This window comes from Triticum dicoccoides, chromosome 7A (genome assembly GCF_002162155.2).
Source record: "Triticum dicoccoides isolate Atlit2015 ecotype Zavitan chromosome 7A, WEW_v2.0, whole genome shotgun sequence".
Classification (NCBI taxonomy): domain Eukaryota; kingdom Viridiplantae; phylum Streptophyta; class Magnoliopsida; order Poales; family Poaceae; genus Triticum; species Triticum dicoccoides.
In genome coordinates, this window is record NC_041392.1 from 121,237,866 (window position 1) to 121,260,571 (window position 22,706).

Genomic DNA, 22,706 nt, shown 5'->3' on the forward strand with positions numbered 1-22,706 from the left:
TAATACAAGGCCGCGGCGGCAAGGCAAACCGAGGTGTCCTCCCCAGCAACAGAGTATTATATTTTTTTATTTTCTTGATTCCTTCGATCTTCACGTGAATTAAAGGCAGCCGGTTGTTGTTTTACCTTAGGACTTCAAGCGACCAGCAGCACACTACTGGGAAAAGGCATGCTAGTGGCGCACCAGTTTTGCCTATTAATGGTGCACTACGGGTGCGTCATTAGCATCACGCCATTAGAACCATTAGTATACCAGATACTAATGGCGCACCATTAGTAATAATTTTTTTAAATTTTTTTTAAAAAAAATCAAATAAAATATTTAATTTTTTTTCTTAATCACGGGTCATTATGGCTTAATCTCGGGTCAAATCGCACTCCGTGGTCAAACTTCCCGAAAGGTTACCCATCCTCACACTATTCCAGCCCAAGCACACTTAACTTCAGAGTTCTATCCAACCCCAGCACTAGCTCACTTCACATGCACTTGTTAATATATCTAGCATATCAATCCTATTAAACCTTGTTGATCTTTAGGACTTTGTTCAAGTTCATGAGTGTGATGAAATTTTGAAAAAATATTACAAACTTCCGTTCATATTACGTATCATATTTTGAAAAAAAATCGAAACTAATTTTTTTTCTGTTACTAGTGGCACACCTAGCATACGGTGCGCCACTAGTAAGTTTACTAGTTTTAAAAAAAAAATAAAAAATTTGAAAAAAAAACTAGTAATGGTGCACTGTCCACTGGTGCGCCATTACTAGTTTTGAAAAAATAAATAAGAAATATTGAAAAAAATTTACTAGTGGCGCACCGTGGACGTGGTGCGCCATTACTAATTTAACTTTTTGAGTAGATGATTTTTCATATATAAAATTTTTTAATCCGAGTTCGTATGCAAAAGTTATGCCCATTTTACAAATTCCAGAGAGATTTTGTAAATAAAGTCGAAATTCATATTTGTAAATTTTCCCAACAAGTAGACCACATATCACATGGGAAACTTATTTTCTTTTATTTTTTTTAAACTGAAAAGGAGGTCCAGGGGGGTGCATTCGATGGAATTTTTGGTCAAAGCTAATAATGGTGCACCGTGGGTGTGCTGCGCCATTACTAGTTAAACTAGTAATGGCGCACCACACCCACGGTGCGCCATTATTAGTTTTGAAAAAAAATTGAAAAAATTTTACTAGTGGCGCACCGTGGACGTGGTGCGCCATTACTAGTTTACCTAGTAATGGCGCACCACACCCACGGAGCGCCACTAGTAAATTTTTTTCATTTTTTTTTATTTTTTCAAAACTAGTAATGGCGCACCAGTGGTAATGGCGCACTGTCCACTGGTGCGCCATTACTAGTTTTGAAAAAATAAATAAAAAAATTGAAAAAAATTGAAAAAAATTTACTAGTGGCGCACCGTGGACGTGGTGCGCCAAAAAAAATTTATTTATTTTTTCAAACTAGCAATGGCGCACTGTCCACTGGTGCGCCATTTCTAGTTTTGAAAAAATAAATAAAAAAATTGAAAAAAAAATTACTAGTGGCGCACCGTGGGTGTGGTGCGCCATTACAAGTTTAACTTTTCGAGTAGATGATTTTTCATATATAAAACTTTTTAATCCGAGTTCGTGTGCAAAAGTTATGCCCATTTTACAAATTCAGAGAGATTTTGCAAATAAAGTCGAAATTCATATTTGTAAATTTCCCAAAACGTAGACCACATATCACATGGGAAACTTATTTTCTTTTATTTTTTTGACATTTCCATCATTTTCTTTTATTTTTTTAAACTGAAAAGGCGTTCCCGGGGGGGTGCATTCAGTGGAATTTTTGGTCAAAGCGCACCGTGGGTGTGGTGCGCCATTACTAGTTAAACTAGTAATGGCGCACCACACCCATAGTGCGCCAGTACTAGTTTTGAAAAAAAAACAAATTTTGAATTTTTTTTTAAAAAAACTTAGTAATGGCGCACCAGTGGACAGAGCGCCATTACTAGTTTTGAAAAAAAAATTGAAAAAATTTTACTAGTGGTGCACCGTGGACGTGGTGCGCCATTACTAGTTTACCTAGTAATGGCGCATTATCCACTGATGCGCCATTACTAGTTTTGAAAAAAAAAATGAAAAAATTTTTGTTACTAATGGCGCACCGTGGATGTGGTGCACCATTAGTATTTGGACACTAATGGCGCACCAACACATGGTGCGCCATTAGTATATACTAATGCCGCACCACATGTTTCATGTGCCATTAGTGCCCATATCATCTATAGCTCTTTTCCTAGTAGTGGTAGGAAATGCGGCGGATCAGTCGATGAGCAGCTAGTGTGCAGAAAGCCGAGTTGAGGCAGTCTTGATTAACCCTGCTCTGCTTAACTGTAAGAACTTGCTGTCACGTGAAGACAGTCGCAGCTTTGGGTCTTGATCTTGTATGTAGCAACGCAAATCGCAACTTGCAGCCTGTCAGACTCAACTTGGTAGGCGGTGCCGCAGCAGAAAGACAATTCTGATCTGATTCGACGGAACGCCCAGACGCGTGCGGTGGCGCATGTAACCCTAATCTTTCGTCTTGATCTCGAACCTTGTACTACTAGCTCCAAAGTGTAATCATGTTTCGGATCACAAAATAATGAACCTGCTGGCTCTTCTTCATCTGAAAATCGTGAACTACTCCAACCCTGAAAAAGTCCCTCCAAGAACTCAACACCACCATGCACAGGCCCCACGGTGGGCGCCAACTGTTGTGAAATTGTCACGGCAGATGTCCTAGTGTGAGGACTTAGTCATGAGGCCAACGCATCTTTGTGATAGCTTGAGAGGGGTTGATCAAGATGAGAGACGCAGGGCGGTGTTGGGGAACGTAGCAGAAATTCAAAATTTTCCTATGTGTCACCAAGATCTATCTATGGAGAGACCAGCAACGAGTAGAAAGAGAGTGCATCTACATACCCTTGTAGATCTCTAAGCGGAAGCGTTCAAGTGAACGGGGTTGATGGAGTCGTACTCGTCGTGATTCAAATCACCGATGATCCTAGTGCCGAACGGACGGCACCTCCGCGTTCAACACACGTACAGCCCGGTGACGTCTCCCACGCCTTGATCCAGCAAGGAGAGAGGGAGAGGTTGAGGAAGACTCCATCCAACAGCAGCACAACGGCGTGGTGGTGGTGGAGGAGCGTGGCAATCCAGCAGGGCTTCACCAAGCACCATGGGAGAGGAGGAGTAGGAAGAGAGGTAGGGCTGTGCCAGAACTTCGTGTATAGCTCCCATGCGCCTCCCCACTATATATAGGGGTGGAGGGGCTGGTTTCTTGCCCTCCAAGTCCATTAGGGCGTTGGCCAAGGTGGGAGGAAAGAAATCTCATTATTTCCTTCCCCACCGATTGTTATCCCCCCTTTTTAGGGATCTTGATCTTATCCCTTCGGGATATGATCTTATTCCTTCTAAGGGGGGATCTTGGTGCGCCTTGACCAGGGGTGTGGGGCCTTGCCCCCACTACCCACGTCCATGTGGGTCCCCCCATGCAGGTGGGCCCCACTCCGGAACCTTCTAGAACCTTCCCGGTACAATACCGAAAAATCCCGAACATTTTCCGGTGGCCAAAATAGGACTTCCCATATATATAAATCTTTACCTCCGGACCATTCCGGAACTCCTCGTGACGTCCGGGATCTCATCCGGGACTCCGAACAACATTCGGTAACCACATACAAACTTCCTTTATAACCCTAGCGTCATCGAACCTTAAGTGTGTAGACCCTACGGGTTCGGGAGACATGTAGACATGACCGAGACGTTCTCCGGTCAATAACCAACAGCGGGATCTGGATACCCATGATGGCTCCCACATGTTCCACGATGATCTCATCGGATGAACCACGATGTCAAGGACTTAATCAATCCCGTATTCAATTCCCTTTGTCTATCGGTATGTTACTTGCCCGAGATTCGATCGTCGGTATCCAATACCTTGTTCAATCTCGTTACCGGCAAGTCACTTACTCGTTCCGTAACACATCATCTCGTGATCAACTCCTTGGTCACATTGCGCATATGATGATGTCCTACCGAGTGGGCCCAGAGATACCTCTCCGTTTACACGGAGTGACAAATCCCAGTCTCGATCCGCATAAAATAATAGATACTTTCGGAGATACCTGTAGTGCACCTTTATAGTCACCTAGTTACGTTGTGACGTTTGATACACCCAAAGCACTCCTACGGTATCCAGGAGTTACACGCTCTCATGGTCGAAGGAAGAGATACTTGACATTGGCAAAGCTCTAGCAAATGAACTACACGATCTTTTGTGCTAGTCTTAGGATTGGGTCTTGTCCATCACATCATTCTCCTAATGATGTGATCCCGTTATCAACGACATCCAATGTCCATAGCCAGGAAACCATGACTATCTGTTGATCACAACGAGCTAGTCAACTAGAGGCTCACTAGGGACATATTGTGGTCTATGTATTCACACGTGTATTACGATTTCCGGATAATACAGTTATAGCATGAATAAAAGACAATTATCATGAACAAGGAAATATAATAATAATACTTTTATTATTGCCTCTAGGGCATATTTCCAACAGTCTCCCACTTGCACTAGAGTCAATAATCTAGTTCACATCGCCATGTGATTAACACTCACAGGTCACATCGCCATGTGACTAATACCCAAGAGTTTACAAGAGTCAGTAGTCTAGTTCACATCACTATGTGATTAACACTCAATGAGTTTTATGTTTGATCATGTTGCTTGTGAGAGAGGTTTTAGTCAACGGGTCTGAACCTTTCAGATCCATGTGTGCTTTACAAATCTCTATGTCATCTCCTAGATGCAGCTACCACACTCTATTTGGAGCTATTCCAAACAACTGTTCTAGTTGGAGCTATTCTAAATTATTGCTCCATTATATGTATCCGGTCTCTCTACTCAGAGCTATCCGGATAGGTGTCAAGCTTGCATTGTCGTAACCTTTACGACAAACTCTTTTACCACCTCCATAATCGAGAAAATTCCTTAGTCCACTAGTTACTAAGGATAACTTTGACCGCTGTCCTGTGAGCCATTCTTGGATCACTCTTGTACCCCTTGACTGACTCATGGCAAGGCACACTTCAGGTGCGGTACACAGCATAGCATACTGAAGAGCCTACGTCTTAAGCATAGGGGATGACCTTCGTCCTTTCTCTCTATTCTGCCGTGGTCGAGCTTTAAGTCTTAACTTCGTACCTTACAACTCAGGCAAGAACTCCTTCTTTGACTGGTCCATCTTGAACACCTTCAAGATCATGTCAAGGTATGTGCTCATTTGAAAGTATTATTAAGCATTTTGATCTATCCTTATAGATCTTGATGCTCAATGTTCAAGTAGCTTAATCCAGGCTTTCCATTGAAAAACACTTTCAAAATAACCCTATATGCTTTCCAGAAATTCTACGTCATTTCTGATCAACAATATGTCAACAACATATACTCATCAGAAATTCTATAGTGCTCCCACTCACTTCTTTGGAAATACAAGTTTCTCATAAACTTTGTACAAACCCAAAATTTTTGATCATCATCAAAGCATATATTCCAACTCCGAGATGCTCACTCCAGTCCTTAGAAGGATTGCTGGAGCTTTGCATACTTATTAGCATCTTTCGGGATTGACAAAACCTTCCGGTTGTATCACATACAACCTTTCCTAATTAAAATCGTTGAGGAAACAATGTTTTGACATCCTATCTGCAAGATTTCATAAATAATGCAGTAATCGCTAATATAATTCCAACAGACTCTTAGCATCGCTACGAGTGAGAAAATCTCATCGTAGTCAACTCCTTGAACTTGTCGGAAAACATCTTAACGACAAGTCGAGCTTTCTTAATGGTGACATTTACCATCATTGTCCGTCTTCCTTTTGAAATCCATCTGTACTCATTAGCCTTACGACCATCGAGCCGTTCTGCCAAAGTCTACACTTTGTTTTCATACATGGATCCTCTCTCGGATTTTATGGCCTCAAGCCATTTACCGGAATCCGGGCCCACCATCGCTTCTCCATAGCTCGTAGGTTCATTGTTGTCTAGCAACATGACCTTCAAGACAGGATTACGTACCACTCTGAAGTAGTACGCATCCTTGTCATCCTACGAGGTTTGGGAGTGACTTGATCCGAAGTTTCATGATCAATATCATAAGCTTCCACTTCAATTGGTGTAGGTGCCACAGGAACAACTCCTTGTGCCCTGTCACACACTAGTTGAAGAGACGGTTCAATAACCTCATCAAGTCTCCACCATCCTCCCACTCAATTCTTTCGAGAGAAACTTTTCCTCGAGAAAGGACCCGATTCTAGAAACAATCCATATTGCTTTCGGATCTGAATTAGGAGGTATACCCAACTGTTTTGGGTTTCCTATGAAGATGCATTTTATCCGCTTTGGGTTCGAGCTTATCAACCTGAAACTTTTTCATATAAGCGTCGCATCCCCAAACTTTTAAGAAACGACAACTTAGGTTTCTCTAAACCATAATTCATACGGTGTCATCTCATCGGAATTACGTGGTGCCCTATTTAAAGTGAATGTGGTTGTCTCTAATGCCTAACCCATGAACGATAGTGGTAATTCGATAAGAGACATCATGGTACGCACCATATCCAATAGGGTGCAACTATGATGTTCGGACACACCATCACATTATGGTGTTCCAGGCGGTATTAATTGCGAAACAATTTCCACAATGTCTTAATTGTGTGCCAAAACTCGTAACTCAGATATTCATCTCTATGATCATATCATAGACATTTTATCCTCTTGTCACATGATCTGCTACTTCACTCTGAAATTACTTGAACCATTCAATAATTCAGACTTGTGTTTCATCAAGTAAATATACTCAACATTTACTCGAATCATCTGTGAAGTAAGAACATAATGATATTCACTGCATGCCTCAGCACTCATTCGACTGCACACATCAAAATGTGTTACTTCCAACAAGTTGCTATCTTGTTCCATCTTACTGAAAATGAGGCTTTTCAGTCATCTTGCCCATGTGGTATGATTTGCATATCTCAAGTGATTCAAAATCAAGTGAGTCCGAACGATCCATTTGCATGGAGTTTCTTCATGCATATACACCAATAGACATGGTTCGCATGTCTCAAACTTTTCAAAAATGAGTGAGTCCAAAGATCCATCAACATGGAGCTTCTTCATGCGTTTTATACCATTATGACTTACATGGCAGTGCCACAAGTAAGTGGTACTATCATTACTATCTTATATCTTTTGGTATGAAAATGTGTATCACTACGACCGAGATTCAATAAACCATTCCTTTAGGTGCAAGACCATTGAAGGTATTATTCAAAAATAGAGTAACCATTATTCTCCTTAAATGAATAACCGCATTGCGATAGACATAATCCAATCATGTCTATGCTCAACGCAAACACCAATCTCGGTGGTAGAGGGAGTGTGCGATGCTTGATCATATCAACCTTGGAAACACTTCCAACATATATCGTCAGCTCACCTTTAGCTAGTCTCCGTTTATTCCGTAGCTTTTATTTCGAGTTACTAACACTTAGCAACCGAAGCGGTATCCAATACCCTGGTGCTACTAGGAGTACTAGTAAAGTACACATTAACATAATGTATATCCAATATACTTCTATCGACCTTGCCAGCCTTCTCATCTACCAAGTATCTAGGGTAATGCTGCTCCAGTGGTTGTTCCCCTTATTACAGAAGCACTTAGTCTCGGGTTTGGGTTCAACCTTGGGTTTCTTCACTAGAGCAGCAGCTGAATTGCCGTTTCATGAAGTATCCCTTTGTTCCCTTGCCCTTCTTGAAACTAGTGGTTTCACCATGCATCAACAATTGATGCTCCTTCTTGATTTCTACTTTCGCGGTGTCAAACATCATGAATATTTCAAGGATCATCATATCTATCCCTGATATGTTATAGTTAATCACGAAGCTCTAGCAGCTTGGTGGCAATGGCTTTGGGGAAACATCACTATCTCATCTGGAGGATCAACTCCCACTCGATTCAAGTGATTGTTGTGCTCAGACAATCTGAGCACAAGCTCAACGATTTAGCTTTTCTCCCTTAGTTTGCAGGCTAAGAAAATCGTCGGAGGTCTTATACCTCTTGACGTGGGCACGAGCCTGAAATCCCAATTTCAGCCCTCGAAACATCTCATATGTTCCGCGACATTTCGAAAACGTCTTTGGTGCCTCTACTTAAACCATTTAATTGAACTATCACGTAGTTATCAAAACGTGTATGTCCGATGTTCGCAACATCGACAAACGACGTTGGGGTTCAGCACACTGAGCGGTGCATTAAGGACATAAGCTTTCTACTGATCGCATAATCGCTACTATCAACTTTCAACTATATTTTCTCTAGGAACATATCTAAACAGTGGAACTAAAGCGCGAGCTTACGACATAATTTGCAAAAGGTCTTTTGACTATGTTCAGGATAATTAAGTTCATCTTATGAACTCCCACTTAGATAGACATCCCTCTGGTCATCTAAGTGATCACATGATCCGAGTCAACTAGGACGTGTCCGATCATCACGTGAGACGGACTAGTCATCATCGATGAACATCTTCATGTTGATCGTATCTACCATACGACTCATGCTCGACCTTTCGGTCTCCGTGTTCCGAGGCCATGTCTGCACATGCTAGGCTCGTCAAGTTAACCCTAAGTGTTTTCGCTGTGTAAAACTGTCTTACACCCGTTGTATGTGAACGTAAGAATCCATCACACCCGATCGTCACGTGGTGCTTAGAAGCGACGAACTGTAGCAACGGTGCACAGTTAGGGGAGAACACTTCTTGAAATTTTGTAAGGGATCATCTTATTTACTACCGTCGTCCTAAGCAAACAAGATGCATAAACATGATAAACATCACATGCAATCAAATAGTGACATGATATGGCCAATATCATTTTGCTCCTTTTGATCTTCATCTTCGGGGCTCCATGATCATCATCGTCACCGGCACGACACCATGATCTCCATCATCATGATCTCCATCATCGTGTCTTCATGAAGTTGTCACGCCAACGACTACTTCTACTTCTATGAATAACGCGTTTAGCAATAAAGTAAAGTAGTTTACATGGCGTTCTTCAATGACACGCAGGTCATACAATAAATAAAGACAACTCCTATGGCTCCTGCCGGTTGTCATACTCATCGACATGCAAGTCGTGAATCCTATTACAAGAACATGATCAATCTCATACATCACATATCATTCATCACATTCTTCTTGGCCATATCACATCACATAGCATACCCTGCAAAAACAAGTTAGACGTCCTCTAATTGTTGTTGCATGTTTTACGTGGCTGCTATGGGTTTCTAGCAAGAACGTTTCTTACCTACGCAAGACCACAACGTGATATGCCAATTGCTATTTACCCTTCATAAGGACCCTTTTCATCGAATCCGTTCCAACTAAAGTGGGAGAGACTGGCACCCGCTAGCCACCTTATGCACCAAGTGCATGTCAATCGGTGGAACCTGTCTCACGTAAGAGTACGTGTAAGGTCGGTCCGGGCCGCTTCATCCCACAATACCGTCGAAACAAGATTGGACTAGTAACGGTAAGCATATTGAACAACATCAATGCCCACAACTACTTTGTGTTCTACTCGTGCAAAGAATCTACGCAATAGACCTAGCTCATGATGCCACTGTTGGGGAACGTAGCAGAAATTCAAAATTTTCCTACGTGTCACCAAGATCTATCTATGGAGAGACCAGCAACGAGTAGAAAGAGAGTGCATCTACATACCCTTGTAGATCGCTAAGCGTAAGCGTTCAAGTGAACGGGGTTGATGGAGTCGTACTCGTCGTGATTCAAATCACCGATGATCCTAGTGCCAAACGGACGGCACCTCCGCGTTCAGCACACGTACAGCCCGGTGACGTCTCCCACGCCTTGATCCAGCAAGGAGAGAGGGAGAGGTTGAGGAAGACTCCATCCAACAGCAGCACAACGGCGTGGTGGTGGTGGAGGAGCGTGGCAATCCAGCAGGGCTTCGCCAAGCACCATGGGAGAGGAGGAGGAGGAAGAGAGGTAGGGCTGTGCCAGAACTTCGTGTATAGCTCTCATGCGCCTCCCCACTATATATAGGGGTGGAGGGGCTGGTTTCTTGCCCTCCAAGTCCATTGGGGCGTTGGCCAAGGTGGGAGGAAAGAAATCTCATTATTTCCTTCCCCACCGATTGTTATCCCCCCTTTTTAGGGATCTTGATCTTATCCCTTCGGGATATGATCTTATTCCTTCTAAGGGGGGATCTTGGTGCGCCTTGACCAGGGGTGTGGGGCCTTGCCCCCACTACCCACGTCCATGTGGGTCCCCCCATGCAGGTGGGCCCCACTCCGGAACCTTCTAGAACCTTCCCGGTACAATACCGAAAAATCCCGAACATTTTCCGGTGGCCAAAATAGGACTTCCCATATATATAAATCTTTACCTCCGGACCATTCCGGAACTCCTCGTGACGTCCGGGATCTCATCCGGGACTCCGAACAACATTCGGTAACCACATACAAACTTCCTTTATAACCCTAGCGTCATCGAACCTTAAATGTGTAGACCCTACGGGTTCGGGAGACATGTAGACATGACCGAGACGTTCTCCGGTCAATAACCAACAGCGGGATCTGGATACCCATGATGGCTCCCACATGTTCCACGATGATCTCATCGGATGAACCATGATGTCAAGGACTTAATCAATCCCGTATTCAATTCCCTTTGTCTATCGGTATGTTACTTGCCCGAGATTCGATCGTCGGTATCCAATACCTTGTTCAATCTCGTTACCGCCAAGTCACTTTACTCGTTCCGTAACACATCATCCCGTGATCAACTCCTTGGTCACATTGCGCATATGATGATGTCCTACCGAGTGGGCCCAGAGATACCTCTCCGTTTACACGGAGTGACAAATCCTAGTCTCGATCCGCATAAAACAATAGATACTTTCGGAGATACCTGTATTGCACCTTTATAGTCACCCAGTTACGTTGTGACGTTTGATACACCCAAAGCACTCCTACGGTATCCAGGAGTTACACGCTCTCATGGTCGAAGGAAGAGATACTTGACATTGGCAAAGCTCTAGCAAATGAACTACACGATCTTTTGTGCTAGTCTTAGGATTGGGTCTTGTCCATCACATCATTCTCCTAATGATGTGATCCCGTTATCAACGACATCCAATGTCCATAGCCAGGAAACCATGACTATCTATTGATCACAACGAGCTAGTCAACTAGAGGCTCACTAGGGACATATTGTGGTCTATGTATTCACATGTGTATTACGATTTCCGGATAATACAGTTATAGCATGAATAAAAGACAATTATCATGAACAAGGAAATATAATAATAATACTTTTATTATTGCCTCTTGGGCATATTTCCAACAGGCGGATCAACGCACAATACAACGATTTAGACAGCTTCGGGCCCCGGGAAACATCATCGGGTAATAGCCCTACATGTTGTTTGTGGCTACATCTCGTTATGCTCATGAGAGAGTCTCCGGCAAACCGGCTCTTTGGGTCTTGCCCTAGAGATTGTTTCTTCTTGCCCGTCCTCATTTGGGGAGCCCTGCCCCTTCTTATATATGTTGAAGAGGCGGGTTACATGTGGAGTCCTATTATGATTAGGACTAGTCTACCTTCTAATACAAACCGGATACAAGTCCAGGTCTTAACTCCTTGTAAGAAAAATATTCCTCACGCCTTTCCTCTTAAACCGGCCCACCATAACATGAACCGGTCTTCTAGGCCTTAGGCCTTGTCATCCGTCTGTCCCGCTCCGCCGGGTTACCAGTGAATCATAATGTTCAGTCAGGTTGCTTGTAAACCGTCTGGTCAGTGCGGGTCGCCGGTGAATTCCCAAGTCTGGCTGAGTTATACTTCTGGCTGGGTTACGCCACGGGGCATATCCCCGACACACTGTTAATACTTATGCTCTTGAGAGAAGCCACTAGTGAAACCTATGGCCCTCGGGTCTATTTTCCCTCATATTAATCTTCCAACACTTAGTTATTTTTATTGCCTTTTTATTTTACTTTGCATCTTTATCATAAAAAAATAGCAAAAATCTTATCTTATCATATCTATCAGATCTCACTCTCGTAAGTGACCGTGTAGGGATTGACAACCCCTTATCGCGTTGGTTGTGAGGATTTATTTATTTGTGTAGGTGCGAGGGACTCGTGTATGTCCTCCTAATGGAAATACTTACGCTAATTTGCTGCATCAACCTTTCCTCTTCAAGAGAAAACCAACGCAGTGCTCAAGAGGTAGCAAGAAGGATTTTTGGCGCCGTTGCCGAGGAGGTCTACGCAAGAGTCAACACACCAAGTACCCATCACAAACCCTTATCCCCCGCATTACATTATTTGCCATTTGCCTATTGTTTTCCTCTCCCCCAATTCACCCTTGCCGCTTTATTCGCCCTCTCTCTCTCCATCCTCCCTCTCTTTCTCTATTTGCCTCTTTTTTGCCCGTCTCTTGTTTGCTCGTGTGTTGGATTTCTTGCTTGTCACGATGGCTCAAGATAATACTAAATTATGTGATTTCACTAATACCAACAACAATGATTTCCTTAGCACTCTGATTGCTCCTCTTACCGATACTGAATCATGTGAAATCAATACTGCTTTGTTGAATCTTGTCATGAAAGATCAATTCACCGGCCTTCCTAGTGAAGATGCCGCTACCCATCTAAATAGCTTCGTTGACTTTGTGTGATTTGCTAGGTTTCTGTGATTTTGATGATTGCTCTTTAAATTTGCACCTTGCGGATTCCACTATGAATAAACCTATGGGAATAATTAATGATGTTCTTATTGTTGCAAATAGGAACTATGTGCCCGTAGATTTTATTGTTCTTGATATCGATTTCAATCCTTCATGTCCTATTATTCTTGGTAGACCTTTCCTTAGAATGATCGGTGCAATTATTGATATGAAGGAAGGAAATATAATATTCCAATTTCCGTTAAGGAAAGGCATGGAACACTTTCCTAGAAAGAAAATAAAATTACCATATGAATCTATCATGAGAGCCACTTATGGATTGCCTACCAAAGATGTCAATACCTAGATCTATCCTTGCTTTTTATGCCTAGCTAGGGGCGTTAAACGATAGCGCTTGTTGCAAGGCAACCCAATTTTATTTTTATTCCTTGTTTTTTGATCCTGTTTAGTAATAAATAATTTATCTAGCCTATGTTTTGGTTGTGTTTTTTGTGTTTAATTAGTGTTTGTGCCAAGTAGAACCGTTGGGAAGACTTCGGGAAAGTCTTTTTAATCTTGCTGTAAAATACAGAAACTTTAGCGCTCACTAGAATTGCTGCCATTTTTATTTGGAAAGTGCTATTTAGTTAATTCTTTTGCAGATTATTAATAGATAAATTCCTCACGTCCAGAATTTTATTTTAGAATTTTTGGGGTTCCATATATTGCGTTAGATATAGATTACTACAGACTGTTCTGCTTTTTGACAGATTCTGTTTTTCGTGTGTTGTTTGCTTATTTTAATGAATCTATGGCTAGTAAAATAGTTTATAAACCATAGAGAAGTTGGAATACAGTAGGTTTAACACAAATATAAATAAAGAATGAGTTCATTACAGTACCTTAAATTGGTGTTTTGTTTTCTTTCGCTAACGGAGCTCACGAGATTTTCTACTTTAAGTTTTGTGTTGTGAGGTTTTCAAGTTTTGGGTGAAAGATTTGATGGATTATGGAACAAGGAGTGGAAAGAGCCTAAGCTTGGGGATGCCCATGGCACCCCAAGATAATCTAAGGACACCTAAAAGCCAAATCTTTGGGATGCCCCGGAAAGCATCCCCTCTTTTGTCTACTTCCATCGGTAACTTTACTTGGGGCTATATTTTTATTCACCACATGATATGTGTTTTGCTTGGAGCGTCTTGTATGATTTGAGTCTTTGCTTTTTAGTTTACCACAATAATCCTTGATGTACACACCTTTTGAGACAAACACGCATGATTCGGAAATTATTAGAATACTCTATGTGCTTCACTTATATCTTTTGAGTTATATAGTTTTTGCTCTAGTGCTTCACTTATATCTTTTAGAGAATGTCGGTGGATTTTTTTATAGGAACTATTATTCTCTCATGCTTCACTTTGATTATTTTGAGATTCTTAAATAGCATTGTAATTTACTTATATAATCCTAATATGCTAGGTATTCAAGACTAGTAAAAACTTTCTTATGAGTGTGTTGAATACTAAGAGAAGTTTGATGCTTGATGATTGTTTTGAGACATGGAGGTAGTGATATCAAAGTTGTGCTAGTTGAGTAGTTGTGAATTTGAAAAATACTTGTGTTGAAGTTTGAAGTCCCGTATCATGCACGTAGGCTAAACGTTATGTAACAAATTTGAAACATGAGGTGTTCTTTGATTGTCCTCCTTATGAGTGGCGGTCGGGGACGAGCGATGGTCTTTTCCTACCAATCTATCCCCCTAGGAGCATGCGCGTAGTTCTTGGTTTTTGATGACTTATAGATTTTTGCAATAAGTATGTGAGTTCTTTATGACTAATGTTTAGTCCATGGATTATACGCACTCTCACCTTTCCATCATTGCTACACTACTAGGGAAAAGCTTATAGGCAGACGCTTACTAGTATCGCGGGTTTATAACCCTCGCTACTGCTACTTAGTAGTAGCACGTGCTTTTACCCCTCGCTACTACTAAGTTGATACTAGTAGCGCGGGTTTTTAACCCGCGCTACTACTAAGCGGTCTCTACCGTGCCCTCCCGGGACATGCCATAGTAGTAGCAAGGGGTACAAACCCGCGCTACTACTAAGTTGATAGTAGTAGCGCAGTTTTATACCCCTCGCTACTACTAAGTACGAGGTAGGTGAAATCTCCATATCCTCGGCCAACTCCCTCCTCTCTCCCTCACTTTCCCCCTCTCTCACTTTCCTCCTCTCTTCGTCGTACTCCAGGGGTGGCCACCACTGGTACACTCCACTTTCTTCCCCCTCCCCCTCCGAGATCCCTCTGGTGGGAGGCCGTCGGAGCGCCTCGCCACCGCCAAGATGTGGAAGAATGACCTCGGCATCCTCCTCCTCACCGCCTTCGCCGTCTTCTTCTTGCTCCAGGCCAGCCCTCCTCCCCCCTTTTCGATTTGATCTGGAACCCTAGCTGACCCGTCCCCCTCCTCCTCCGCCACTCTTCGCCGACCTCCATGGCGACGGCCACCGCGAGGTGCTGCTTCCCACGAACGACGCCAAGATCCAGGTCCTCCAGCTCCCGGCCCATGTCGGGCTAGCCTCCGCGGTCTCCACGAGGCACGCGTCATGGCCGAGATCTCCCTGCTCTCGGCCAACATGCGCGTCGTCGCCGGCCGCCGCCCCGTCGTCATGGCCGTCGGCGCCGTCGACCGAACCATTGAAACCATTGACAGCACACATGGGGTCGAGTTTTTTTGGTTTTTCAAATTAATAGTAGTAGCGCAGGTCACAGACCCATGCTACATATAGTTAGTAGTAGTAGCGCGGGATACACCACGCTACTACTACTAGTTAGTTGTAGCGCCGTAGTAGTAGCGCAGGCACCCATGCTACTACTAGCTTTTAACCCGCGCTACTACTAGGCTTTTTCCTAGTAGTGCTAGCCTCTTCGGTACCGTGCATTGCCCTTTCTCACATTGAGAGTTGGTGCAAACTTCGCCGGTGCATCCAAACCCCGTGATATGTTACGCTCTTTCACACAAAAACCTCCTTATATCTTCCTCAAAACAGCCACCATACCTACCTATTATGTCATTCCCATAGTCATTCCGAGATATATTGCCATGCAACTTTCCACCGTTCCGTTTATCATGACACGTTCATCATTGTCATATTGCTTTGCATGATCATGTGGCAAAGCCACTATTCATAATCCTTTCATACATGTCACTCTTGGTTCATTGCATATCCCGGTACACCGCCGGAGGCATTCATATAGAGTCATACTTTGTTCTAGTATCGAGTTGTCATCATTGAGTTGTAAATAGATAAAAGTGTGATGATCATCATTTTCTAGAGCATTGTCCCAAGTGAGGAAAAAAAAGAGAGAAAGGCCATAAAAAAGGAGAAGGCCCAAAAAATGAGAGAAAAAGAGAGAAGGGACAATGTTACTATCCTTTTTACCACACTTGTGCTTCAAAGTAGCACCATAATCTTCATGATAGAGAGTCTTTTGTTTTTTCACTTTCATATACTAGTGGGAACTTTTCTTATAGAACTTGGCTTGTATATTCCAAAAATGGGCTACCTCAAATGCCCTAGGTCTTCGTGAGCAAGCAAGTTGGATGCACACCCACTTAGTTTCTATTGTTGAGCTTTCATATATTTATAGCTCTAGTGCATCCGTTGCATGGCGATCCCTACTCCTTGCATTAACATCAATTAATGGGCATCTCCATAGCTCATTGATTAGCCTCATTGATGTGAGACTTTCTCCCTTTTTTGTCTTCTCCACATAACCCCCATCATTGTATTCTATTCCACCCATAGTGTTATATCCATGGCTCACACTCATGTATTGCGTGAAGGTTCAAAAAGTTTGAGATTACTAAAGTATGAAAAAATTGCTTGGCTTGTCATCGGGGTTGTGCATGATGAGAGCATTCTTGTGTGACGAAAATGGAGCATGACTAAACTATATGATTTTGTAGGGATGAACTTTCTTTGGCCGTGTTATTTTGAGAGGACATAATTGCTTAGTTGGTATGCTTGAAGTATTATTATTTTTATGTCAATATTGCATTTTTATCTTGAATCTTTCGGATCTGAATATTCATACCACAATTAAGAAGAATTACATTGAAATTATGCCAAGTAGCATTCCATATCAGAAATTCTATTTTTATCATTTACCTACTCGAGGACGAGCAGGAATTAAGCTTGGCGATGCTTGATACGTCTCCAACGTATCTATAACTTTTTATTGCTCCATGCTATATTATATTCTGTTTTGGACATTATTGGGCTTTATTATACAATTTTATATTATTTTTGGGACTAACCTATTAACCGGAGGCCCAACCCAGAATTGCAGTTTTTTGCCTATTTCAGAGTTTCGCAGAAAAAGAATATCAAACGGAGTCCAAACGGAATGAAACCTTCGGGAACATGATTTTCTGAATGAACGTGATCCAGAGGACTTGGACCCCACGTCAAGACATCAACCAGGAGGCCACGAGGTAGGGGGCGCCTACCCCCTGGGTGCGCTCTCCACCCTCGTGGGCCCCCCTGTTGCTCCACCGATGTACTCCTACCTCCTATATATACCTACGTACGCCCAAACTACCAGATATTGAGCAAAAACCCTAATTCCACCGCCATAACTTTCTTTATCCATGAGATCCCATATTCGGGCCTTTTCCGGAGCTCCACCGGAGGAGGCATCAATCACGGAGGACTTCGACATCAACACCATAGCCCCTCCGATGAAGTGTGAGTAGTTTACTTCAGGCCTTCGGGTCCATAGTTATTAGCTAGATGGCTTCTTCTCTCTTTTTGTATCTCAATATGAAGTTCTCCCCCTCTCTTGTGGAGATCTATTCGATGTAATCTTCTTTTGCGGTGTGTTTGTTGAGGCCGATGAATTGTGGGTTTATGATCAAGTTTATCTATGAACAATGTTTGAATCTTCTCTGAAATCTTTTATGTATGATTGGTTATCTTTGCAAGTCTCTTCGAATTATCAGTTTGGTTTGGCCTACTAGATTGATCTTTCTTGCAATGGGAGAAGTGCTTAGCTTTGGGTTCAATCTTGCGCTGTCCTTTCCCAGTGACAGTAGGGGCAGCAAGGCACGTATTGTATTGTTGCCATCGAGGATAACAAGATGGGGTTTATATCATATTGCATGAGTTTATCCCTCTACATCATGTCATCTTGCTTAAAGCGTTACTCTGTTCTCTTGAACTTAATACTCTAGATGCATGCTGGATAGCGGTCGATGTGTGGAGTAATAGTAGTAGATGCAGGCAGGAGTCGGTCTACTTGTCTAGGACGTGATGCCTATATACATGATCATACCTAGATATTCTCATAAGTATGCTCAATTCTGTCAATTGCTCAACAGTAATTTGTTTACCCACCGTGAATACTTATGCTCTTGAGAGAAGCCACTAGTGAAACCTATGGCCCCCAGGTCTGTTTTCCATCATATTAATCTTCCAACACTTAGTTATTTTTATTGCCTTTTATTTTACTTTGCATCTTTATCATAAAAAAATACCAAAAATATTATCTTACCATATCTATCAGATCTCACTCTCGTAAGTGACCGTGTAGGGATTGACAACCCCTTATCGCGTTTGTTGCGAGGATTTATTTGTTTGTGTAGGTGTGAGGGACTCGTGCGTGGCCTCCTACTGGATTGATACCTTGGTTCCCAAAAACTGAGGGAAATACTTATGCTGCTTTGCTGCATCACCCTTTCCTCTTCAAGGGAAAACCAACGCAGTGCTCAAGAGGTAGCAACGGCCTATGATTAAAGTTTCCTCTATAAGCGTTGTTACCAAAATTGTTCCTACCAACAAAATTCACATCCATAGATTCATTATTATTCTCAATCAAAGTAGCCAAAGGCATATCATTAGGATCAGAAGAAACACTCTTACTAGCAAACAATTTCATAAGTTCATCCATCTTTCCACTCAAAACATTAATTTCTTCTATAGCATGAACCTTTTTACTAGTAGATCTTTCATTGTGTCATTGAGAATAATTAACCATAATATTATCTAGGAGTTTAGTAGCTTCTCCTAAAGTGATTTCCATTAAAGTGCCTCCCACGGCCGAAACTAAAAGATTTCTAGAAGCAAAATTCAATCCAGCATGAAAAAATTGTATGATCATCCATAAATTTAGTTCATGAGTAGGGCAATTACGTATCATTAATTTAATCCTCTCCCAAGCTTGTGCAAAATGCTCATAATCAAGTTGTTTAAAATTCATAATATCGTTTCTAAGAGAGATGATCTTAGCGGGAGGAAAATACTTAGAGATAAAAGCATCTTTGCACTTATTCCATGAATCAATACCATTTTTAGGCAAAGACAAAAACCAAGTTTTAGCATGATCTCTAAGCGAAAACAGAAATAACTTCAATTTAACACTATCATTACCCACATCCTTCTTCTTTTGCATATCACACAAATCAACAAAGCTGTTTAGATGGGTAGCGGCATCTTCACTAGGAAGGCCAGAAAACGGATCTTTCATGACAAGATTCAGCAAAGCAGTATTAATTTCACAAGATTCAGCAACGGTAGGAGGAGCAATTGGAGTACCAATAAAATCGTTGTTGTTGGTATAGGAGAAGTCACACAATTTCGTATTATCTTGAGCCATCATGACATCAATCCAACACACAAGCAAACAAAAAGAGAGCAAAAAGAGGCGGACTGAAAAGAGGGCGAATAAAACGGCAAAGGTGAAGTGGGGGAGAGGAAAACGAGAGGCAAATGGAAAATAATGTAATGCGAGCAATAAGAGTTTGTGATGGGTACTTGGTATCGGCACCAGAAATCCGCACGTTGGTGGGAGATCAAATCTTGACTTGACTTGCTGTAAACCTCCCCAGCAACGGCACCAGAAATCCTTCTTGCTACCTCTTGAGCTTGCGTTGGTTTTCCCTTGAAGAGGAAAGGGTAATGCATAACAGTAGTGTAAGTATTTCCCTCAGTTTTGAGAACCAAGGTATCAATCCAGTAGGAGGTAGCACACAAGTCCCCTAGTACGTGCACAAACAAATAAGAACCTCGCAACCAACTCGATAAAGGGGTTGTCAATCCCTTCACGGTCACTTACGAAAGTGAGATCTGATAGAGATAATAAGATAAATATTTTTGGTATTTTTGTTCTATAGATTGGAAAATAAAGATTGCAAAATAGAAATAGCAAATTGATAGGTAAGTAATATGATTGAAGATAGACCCGGGGGCCATAGGTTTCAATAGTGGCTTCTATCAAGATAGCAAATTCTATGGTGGGTGAATGAATTACTGTTGAGCAATTGATACAAAAGCGCATAGTTATGAGAATATCTAGGCATGATCATGTATATAGGCATCACGTCCGCAACAAGTAGACCGAAACGATTCTGCATCTACTACTATTACTCCACACATCGACCGCTATCCAGCATGCATCTAGAGTATTAAGTTCATAAGAACAGAGTAACACATTAGGCAAGATGACATGATGTAGAGGGATAAACTCAAGCAATATGACATAAACCTTGTCTTTTAATCCTCGATGGAAACAATACAATACATGCCTTGCTGCCCCTGCTATCACTTGGAAAGGACACCGCAAGATTGAACCCAAAGCTAAGCACTTCTCCCATTGCAAGAAAGATCAATCTAGTAGGCCAAACCAAACTGATAATTCGAAGAGACTTGCAAAGATACATAAATCATGCATAAAATATTTCAGAGAGGAATCAAATATTGTGCATAGATAATCTTATTCATAAACCCACAATTCATAGGATCTCGACAAACACACCACAAAAAGAATTACATCGAATAGATCTCCAAGAGAATCGAGGAGAACTTTGTATTGAGATCCAAAGAGAGAGAAGAAGCCATCTAGCTAATAACGATGGACTCGAAGGTCTGTGGTAAACTACTCACACATCATCGGAGAGGCTATGGTGTTGATGTAGAAGCCCTCCGTGATCGATTCCCCCTCCGACGGAGTGCCGGAAAAGACCCCAAGATGGGATCTCACGGGTACAGAAGGTTGCGGCGGTGGAAATAGGGTTTCGTGGTGCTCCTGGATGTTTTGGGGGTATATGGGTATATATAGGAGGAAGAAATACGTCGGTGAGGCTACGAGGGGCCCATGAGGGTGGGGGTCGCGCCCCCTGCCTTGTGGCCTCCTCGCTTCTTTCTTGACGGCCACTCCAAGTCTCCTGGATCACGTTTGTTCCAAAAATAACTCTCCCAAAGGTTTCATTCCGTTTGATATTCATTTTCTGCGGAACACTGAAATAGGCAAAAAAACAGCAATTTGCACTAGGCCTTTGGTTGCTAGGTTAGTCCCAAAAATAATATAAAAGGTATATTAAAGCCCATTAAACATCCAAAATAGATAATGTAATATCATGGAACAATCAAAAATTTGACGTATCATCATCCTACGAATCTCACCTATCCATGTCGGATTCCTAAAACCGGTGAACACACGGTAATCAAAGAATGGAAAAATGTATGGACAGTCGTAAGGAGGTTATTGGAAGCAACATTGTGCGAAAGGCAAGAATTGGAGACAGGATAATCTCCATTCTCCATAATGGAGAGTCATGGGCTATCTTGTTTTATGCTATTTTACCTAAGAGAATATAGTAGGTCCTATGAGGTACAATGTTTACTATGTGGTATAATGTGTTAGCTAGAGTTGATGATGAGGAGTAGTTGTGATTATGACTAGTGTCCAACTTACTATGTGATGTCTCATTGATGAAAACGATGATCATGAGGAGGTGTTATATGGAAATGATGTATTATGATGATAAGTTGTTAATGATATGATGATGATGATATTTATTATATCATTCGGTGAAAGAACCACGGATTAGTTTCAAGTGGATGTCCATCCACTTGAAACTAGTCCACGGTTCTTTCACCCAGTGATGTAATAACACATTATGATGTAAAAACAATCTCTAAATTCCTGATGTATGAAAACTTGTATAAAGGTGTATGAATACAACATGAAATAAAAAAGAAATAAAATACGGAATAATAGTAGTATCATGGGCTGGTAGAAGCGCACTAGTAAGTACCAGTAGTGCTACTACGGGAATGCGCTACTACTAAGACGATATAGCAGTAGCGTGGGTTAACCCACACTACTGCTAACCTTTAGTTGTAGCATCGTACCAGTAGCGCTCCTCCCTGCGCTACTGATAGGCCTAAAACCCGCGCTGCTGCTAGGCTTTTCCCTAGTAGTGAATGGTAACATTCCTTGCAGAGAAGGTAATGCTAACTCCTTGGTCTGAAAGATATCTCCTGCAACACCGTAGAACATCACCTTCTGGTGACAGGTAATCATGCGGAGTACAAAGATATTTTCCGAGTCTTTCATAGGCTTTGGCTAAGCATCACAGCAGACCTAAGCTTCGAGAACATATATCTCTCTTAATAGTACGGTGCCCGAATAACTCAAATAAGAGAAAGAAGAACTCGAAATGAATGTTATGTCTCAACTTCGCCTTCAATCCTCTCGACTGCAACCATTCTTCCTCGAACACACTAAACAAATATTGCTTTGCGTCAGCAATAACTTTAAGGGGTCAATTTCTTCAACACAATCTTCTCGTTATGATGCCTTCTCGAAATGTAGTTCTTCCTTCTCTGCAACACAGATAATCTTCGGTGAAGTTCTTCGAACTTCAACACCGAACATGCATTCTCCTCGGACTTGCATGGACTATTTCTCTCTATGTGCACTAGAAAACAAATCAGTCCACGCCTATTTCTGGCAACAATCTCCAAAACACAAGGTGGCAAGATATTGAACCAACACTAGGTAAATTATACAAGTGAATGGTTGCCTTCATTAGAAAATTAGAGGGGTTGATCCCACCTGATTAGCA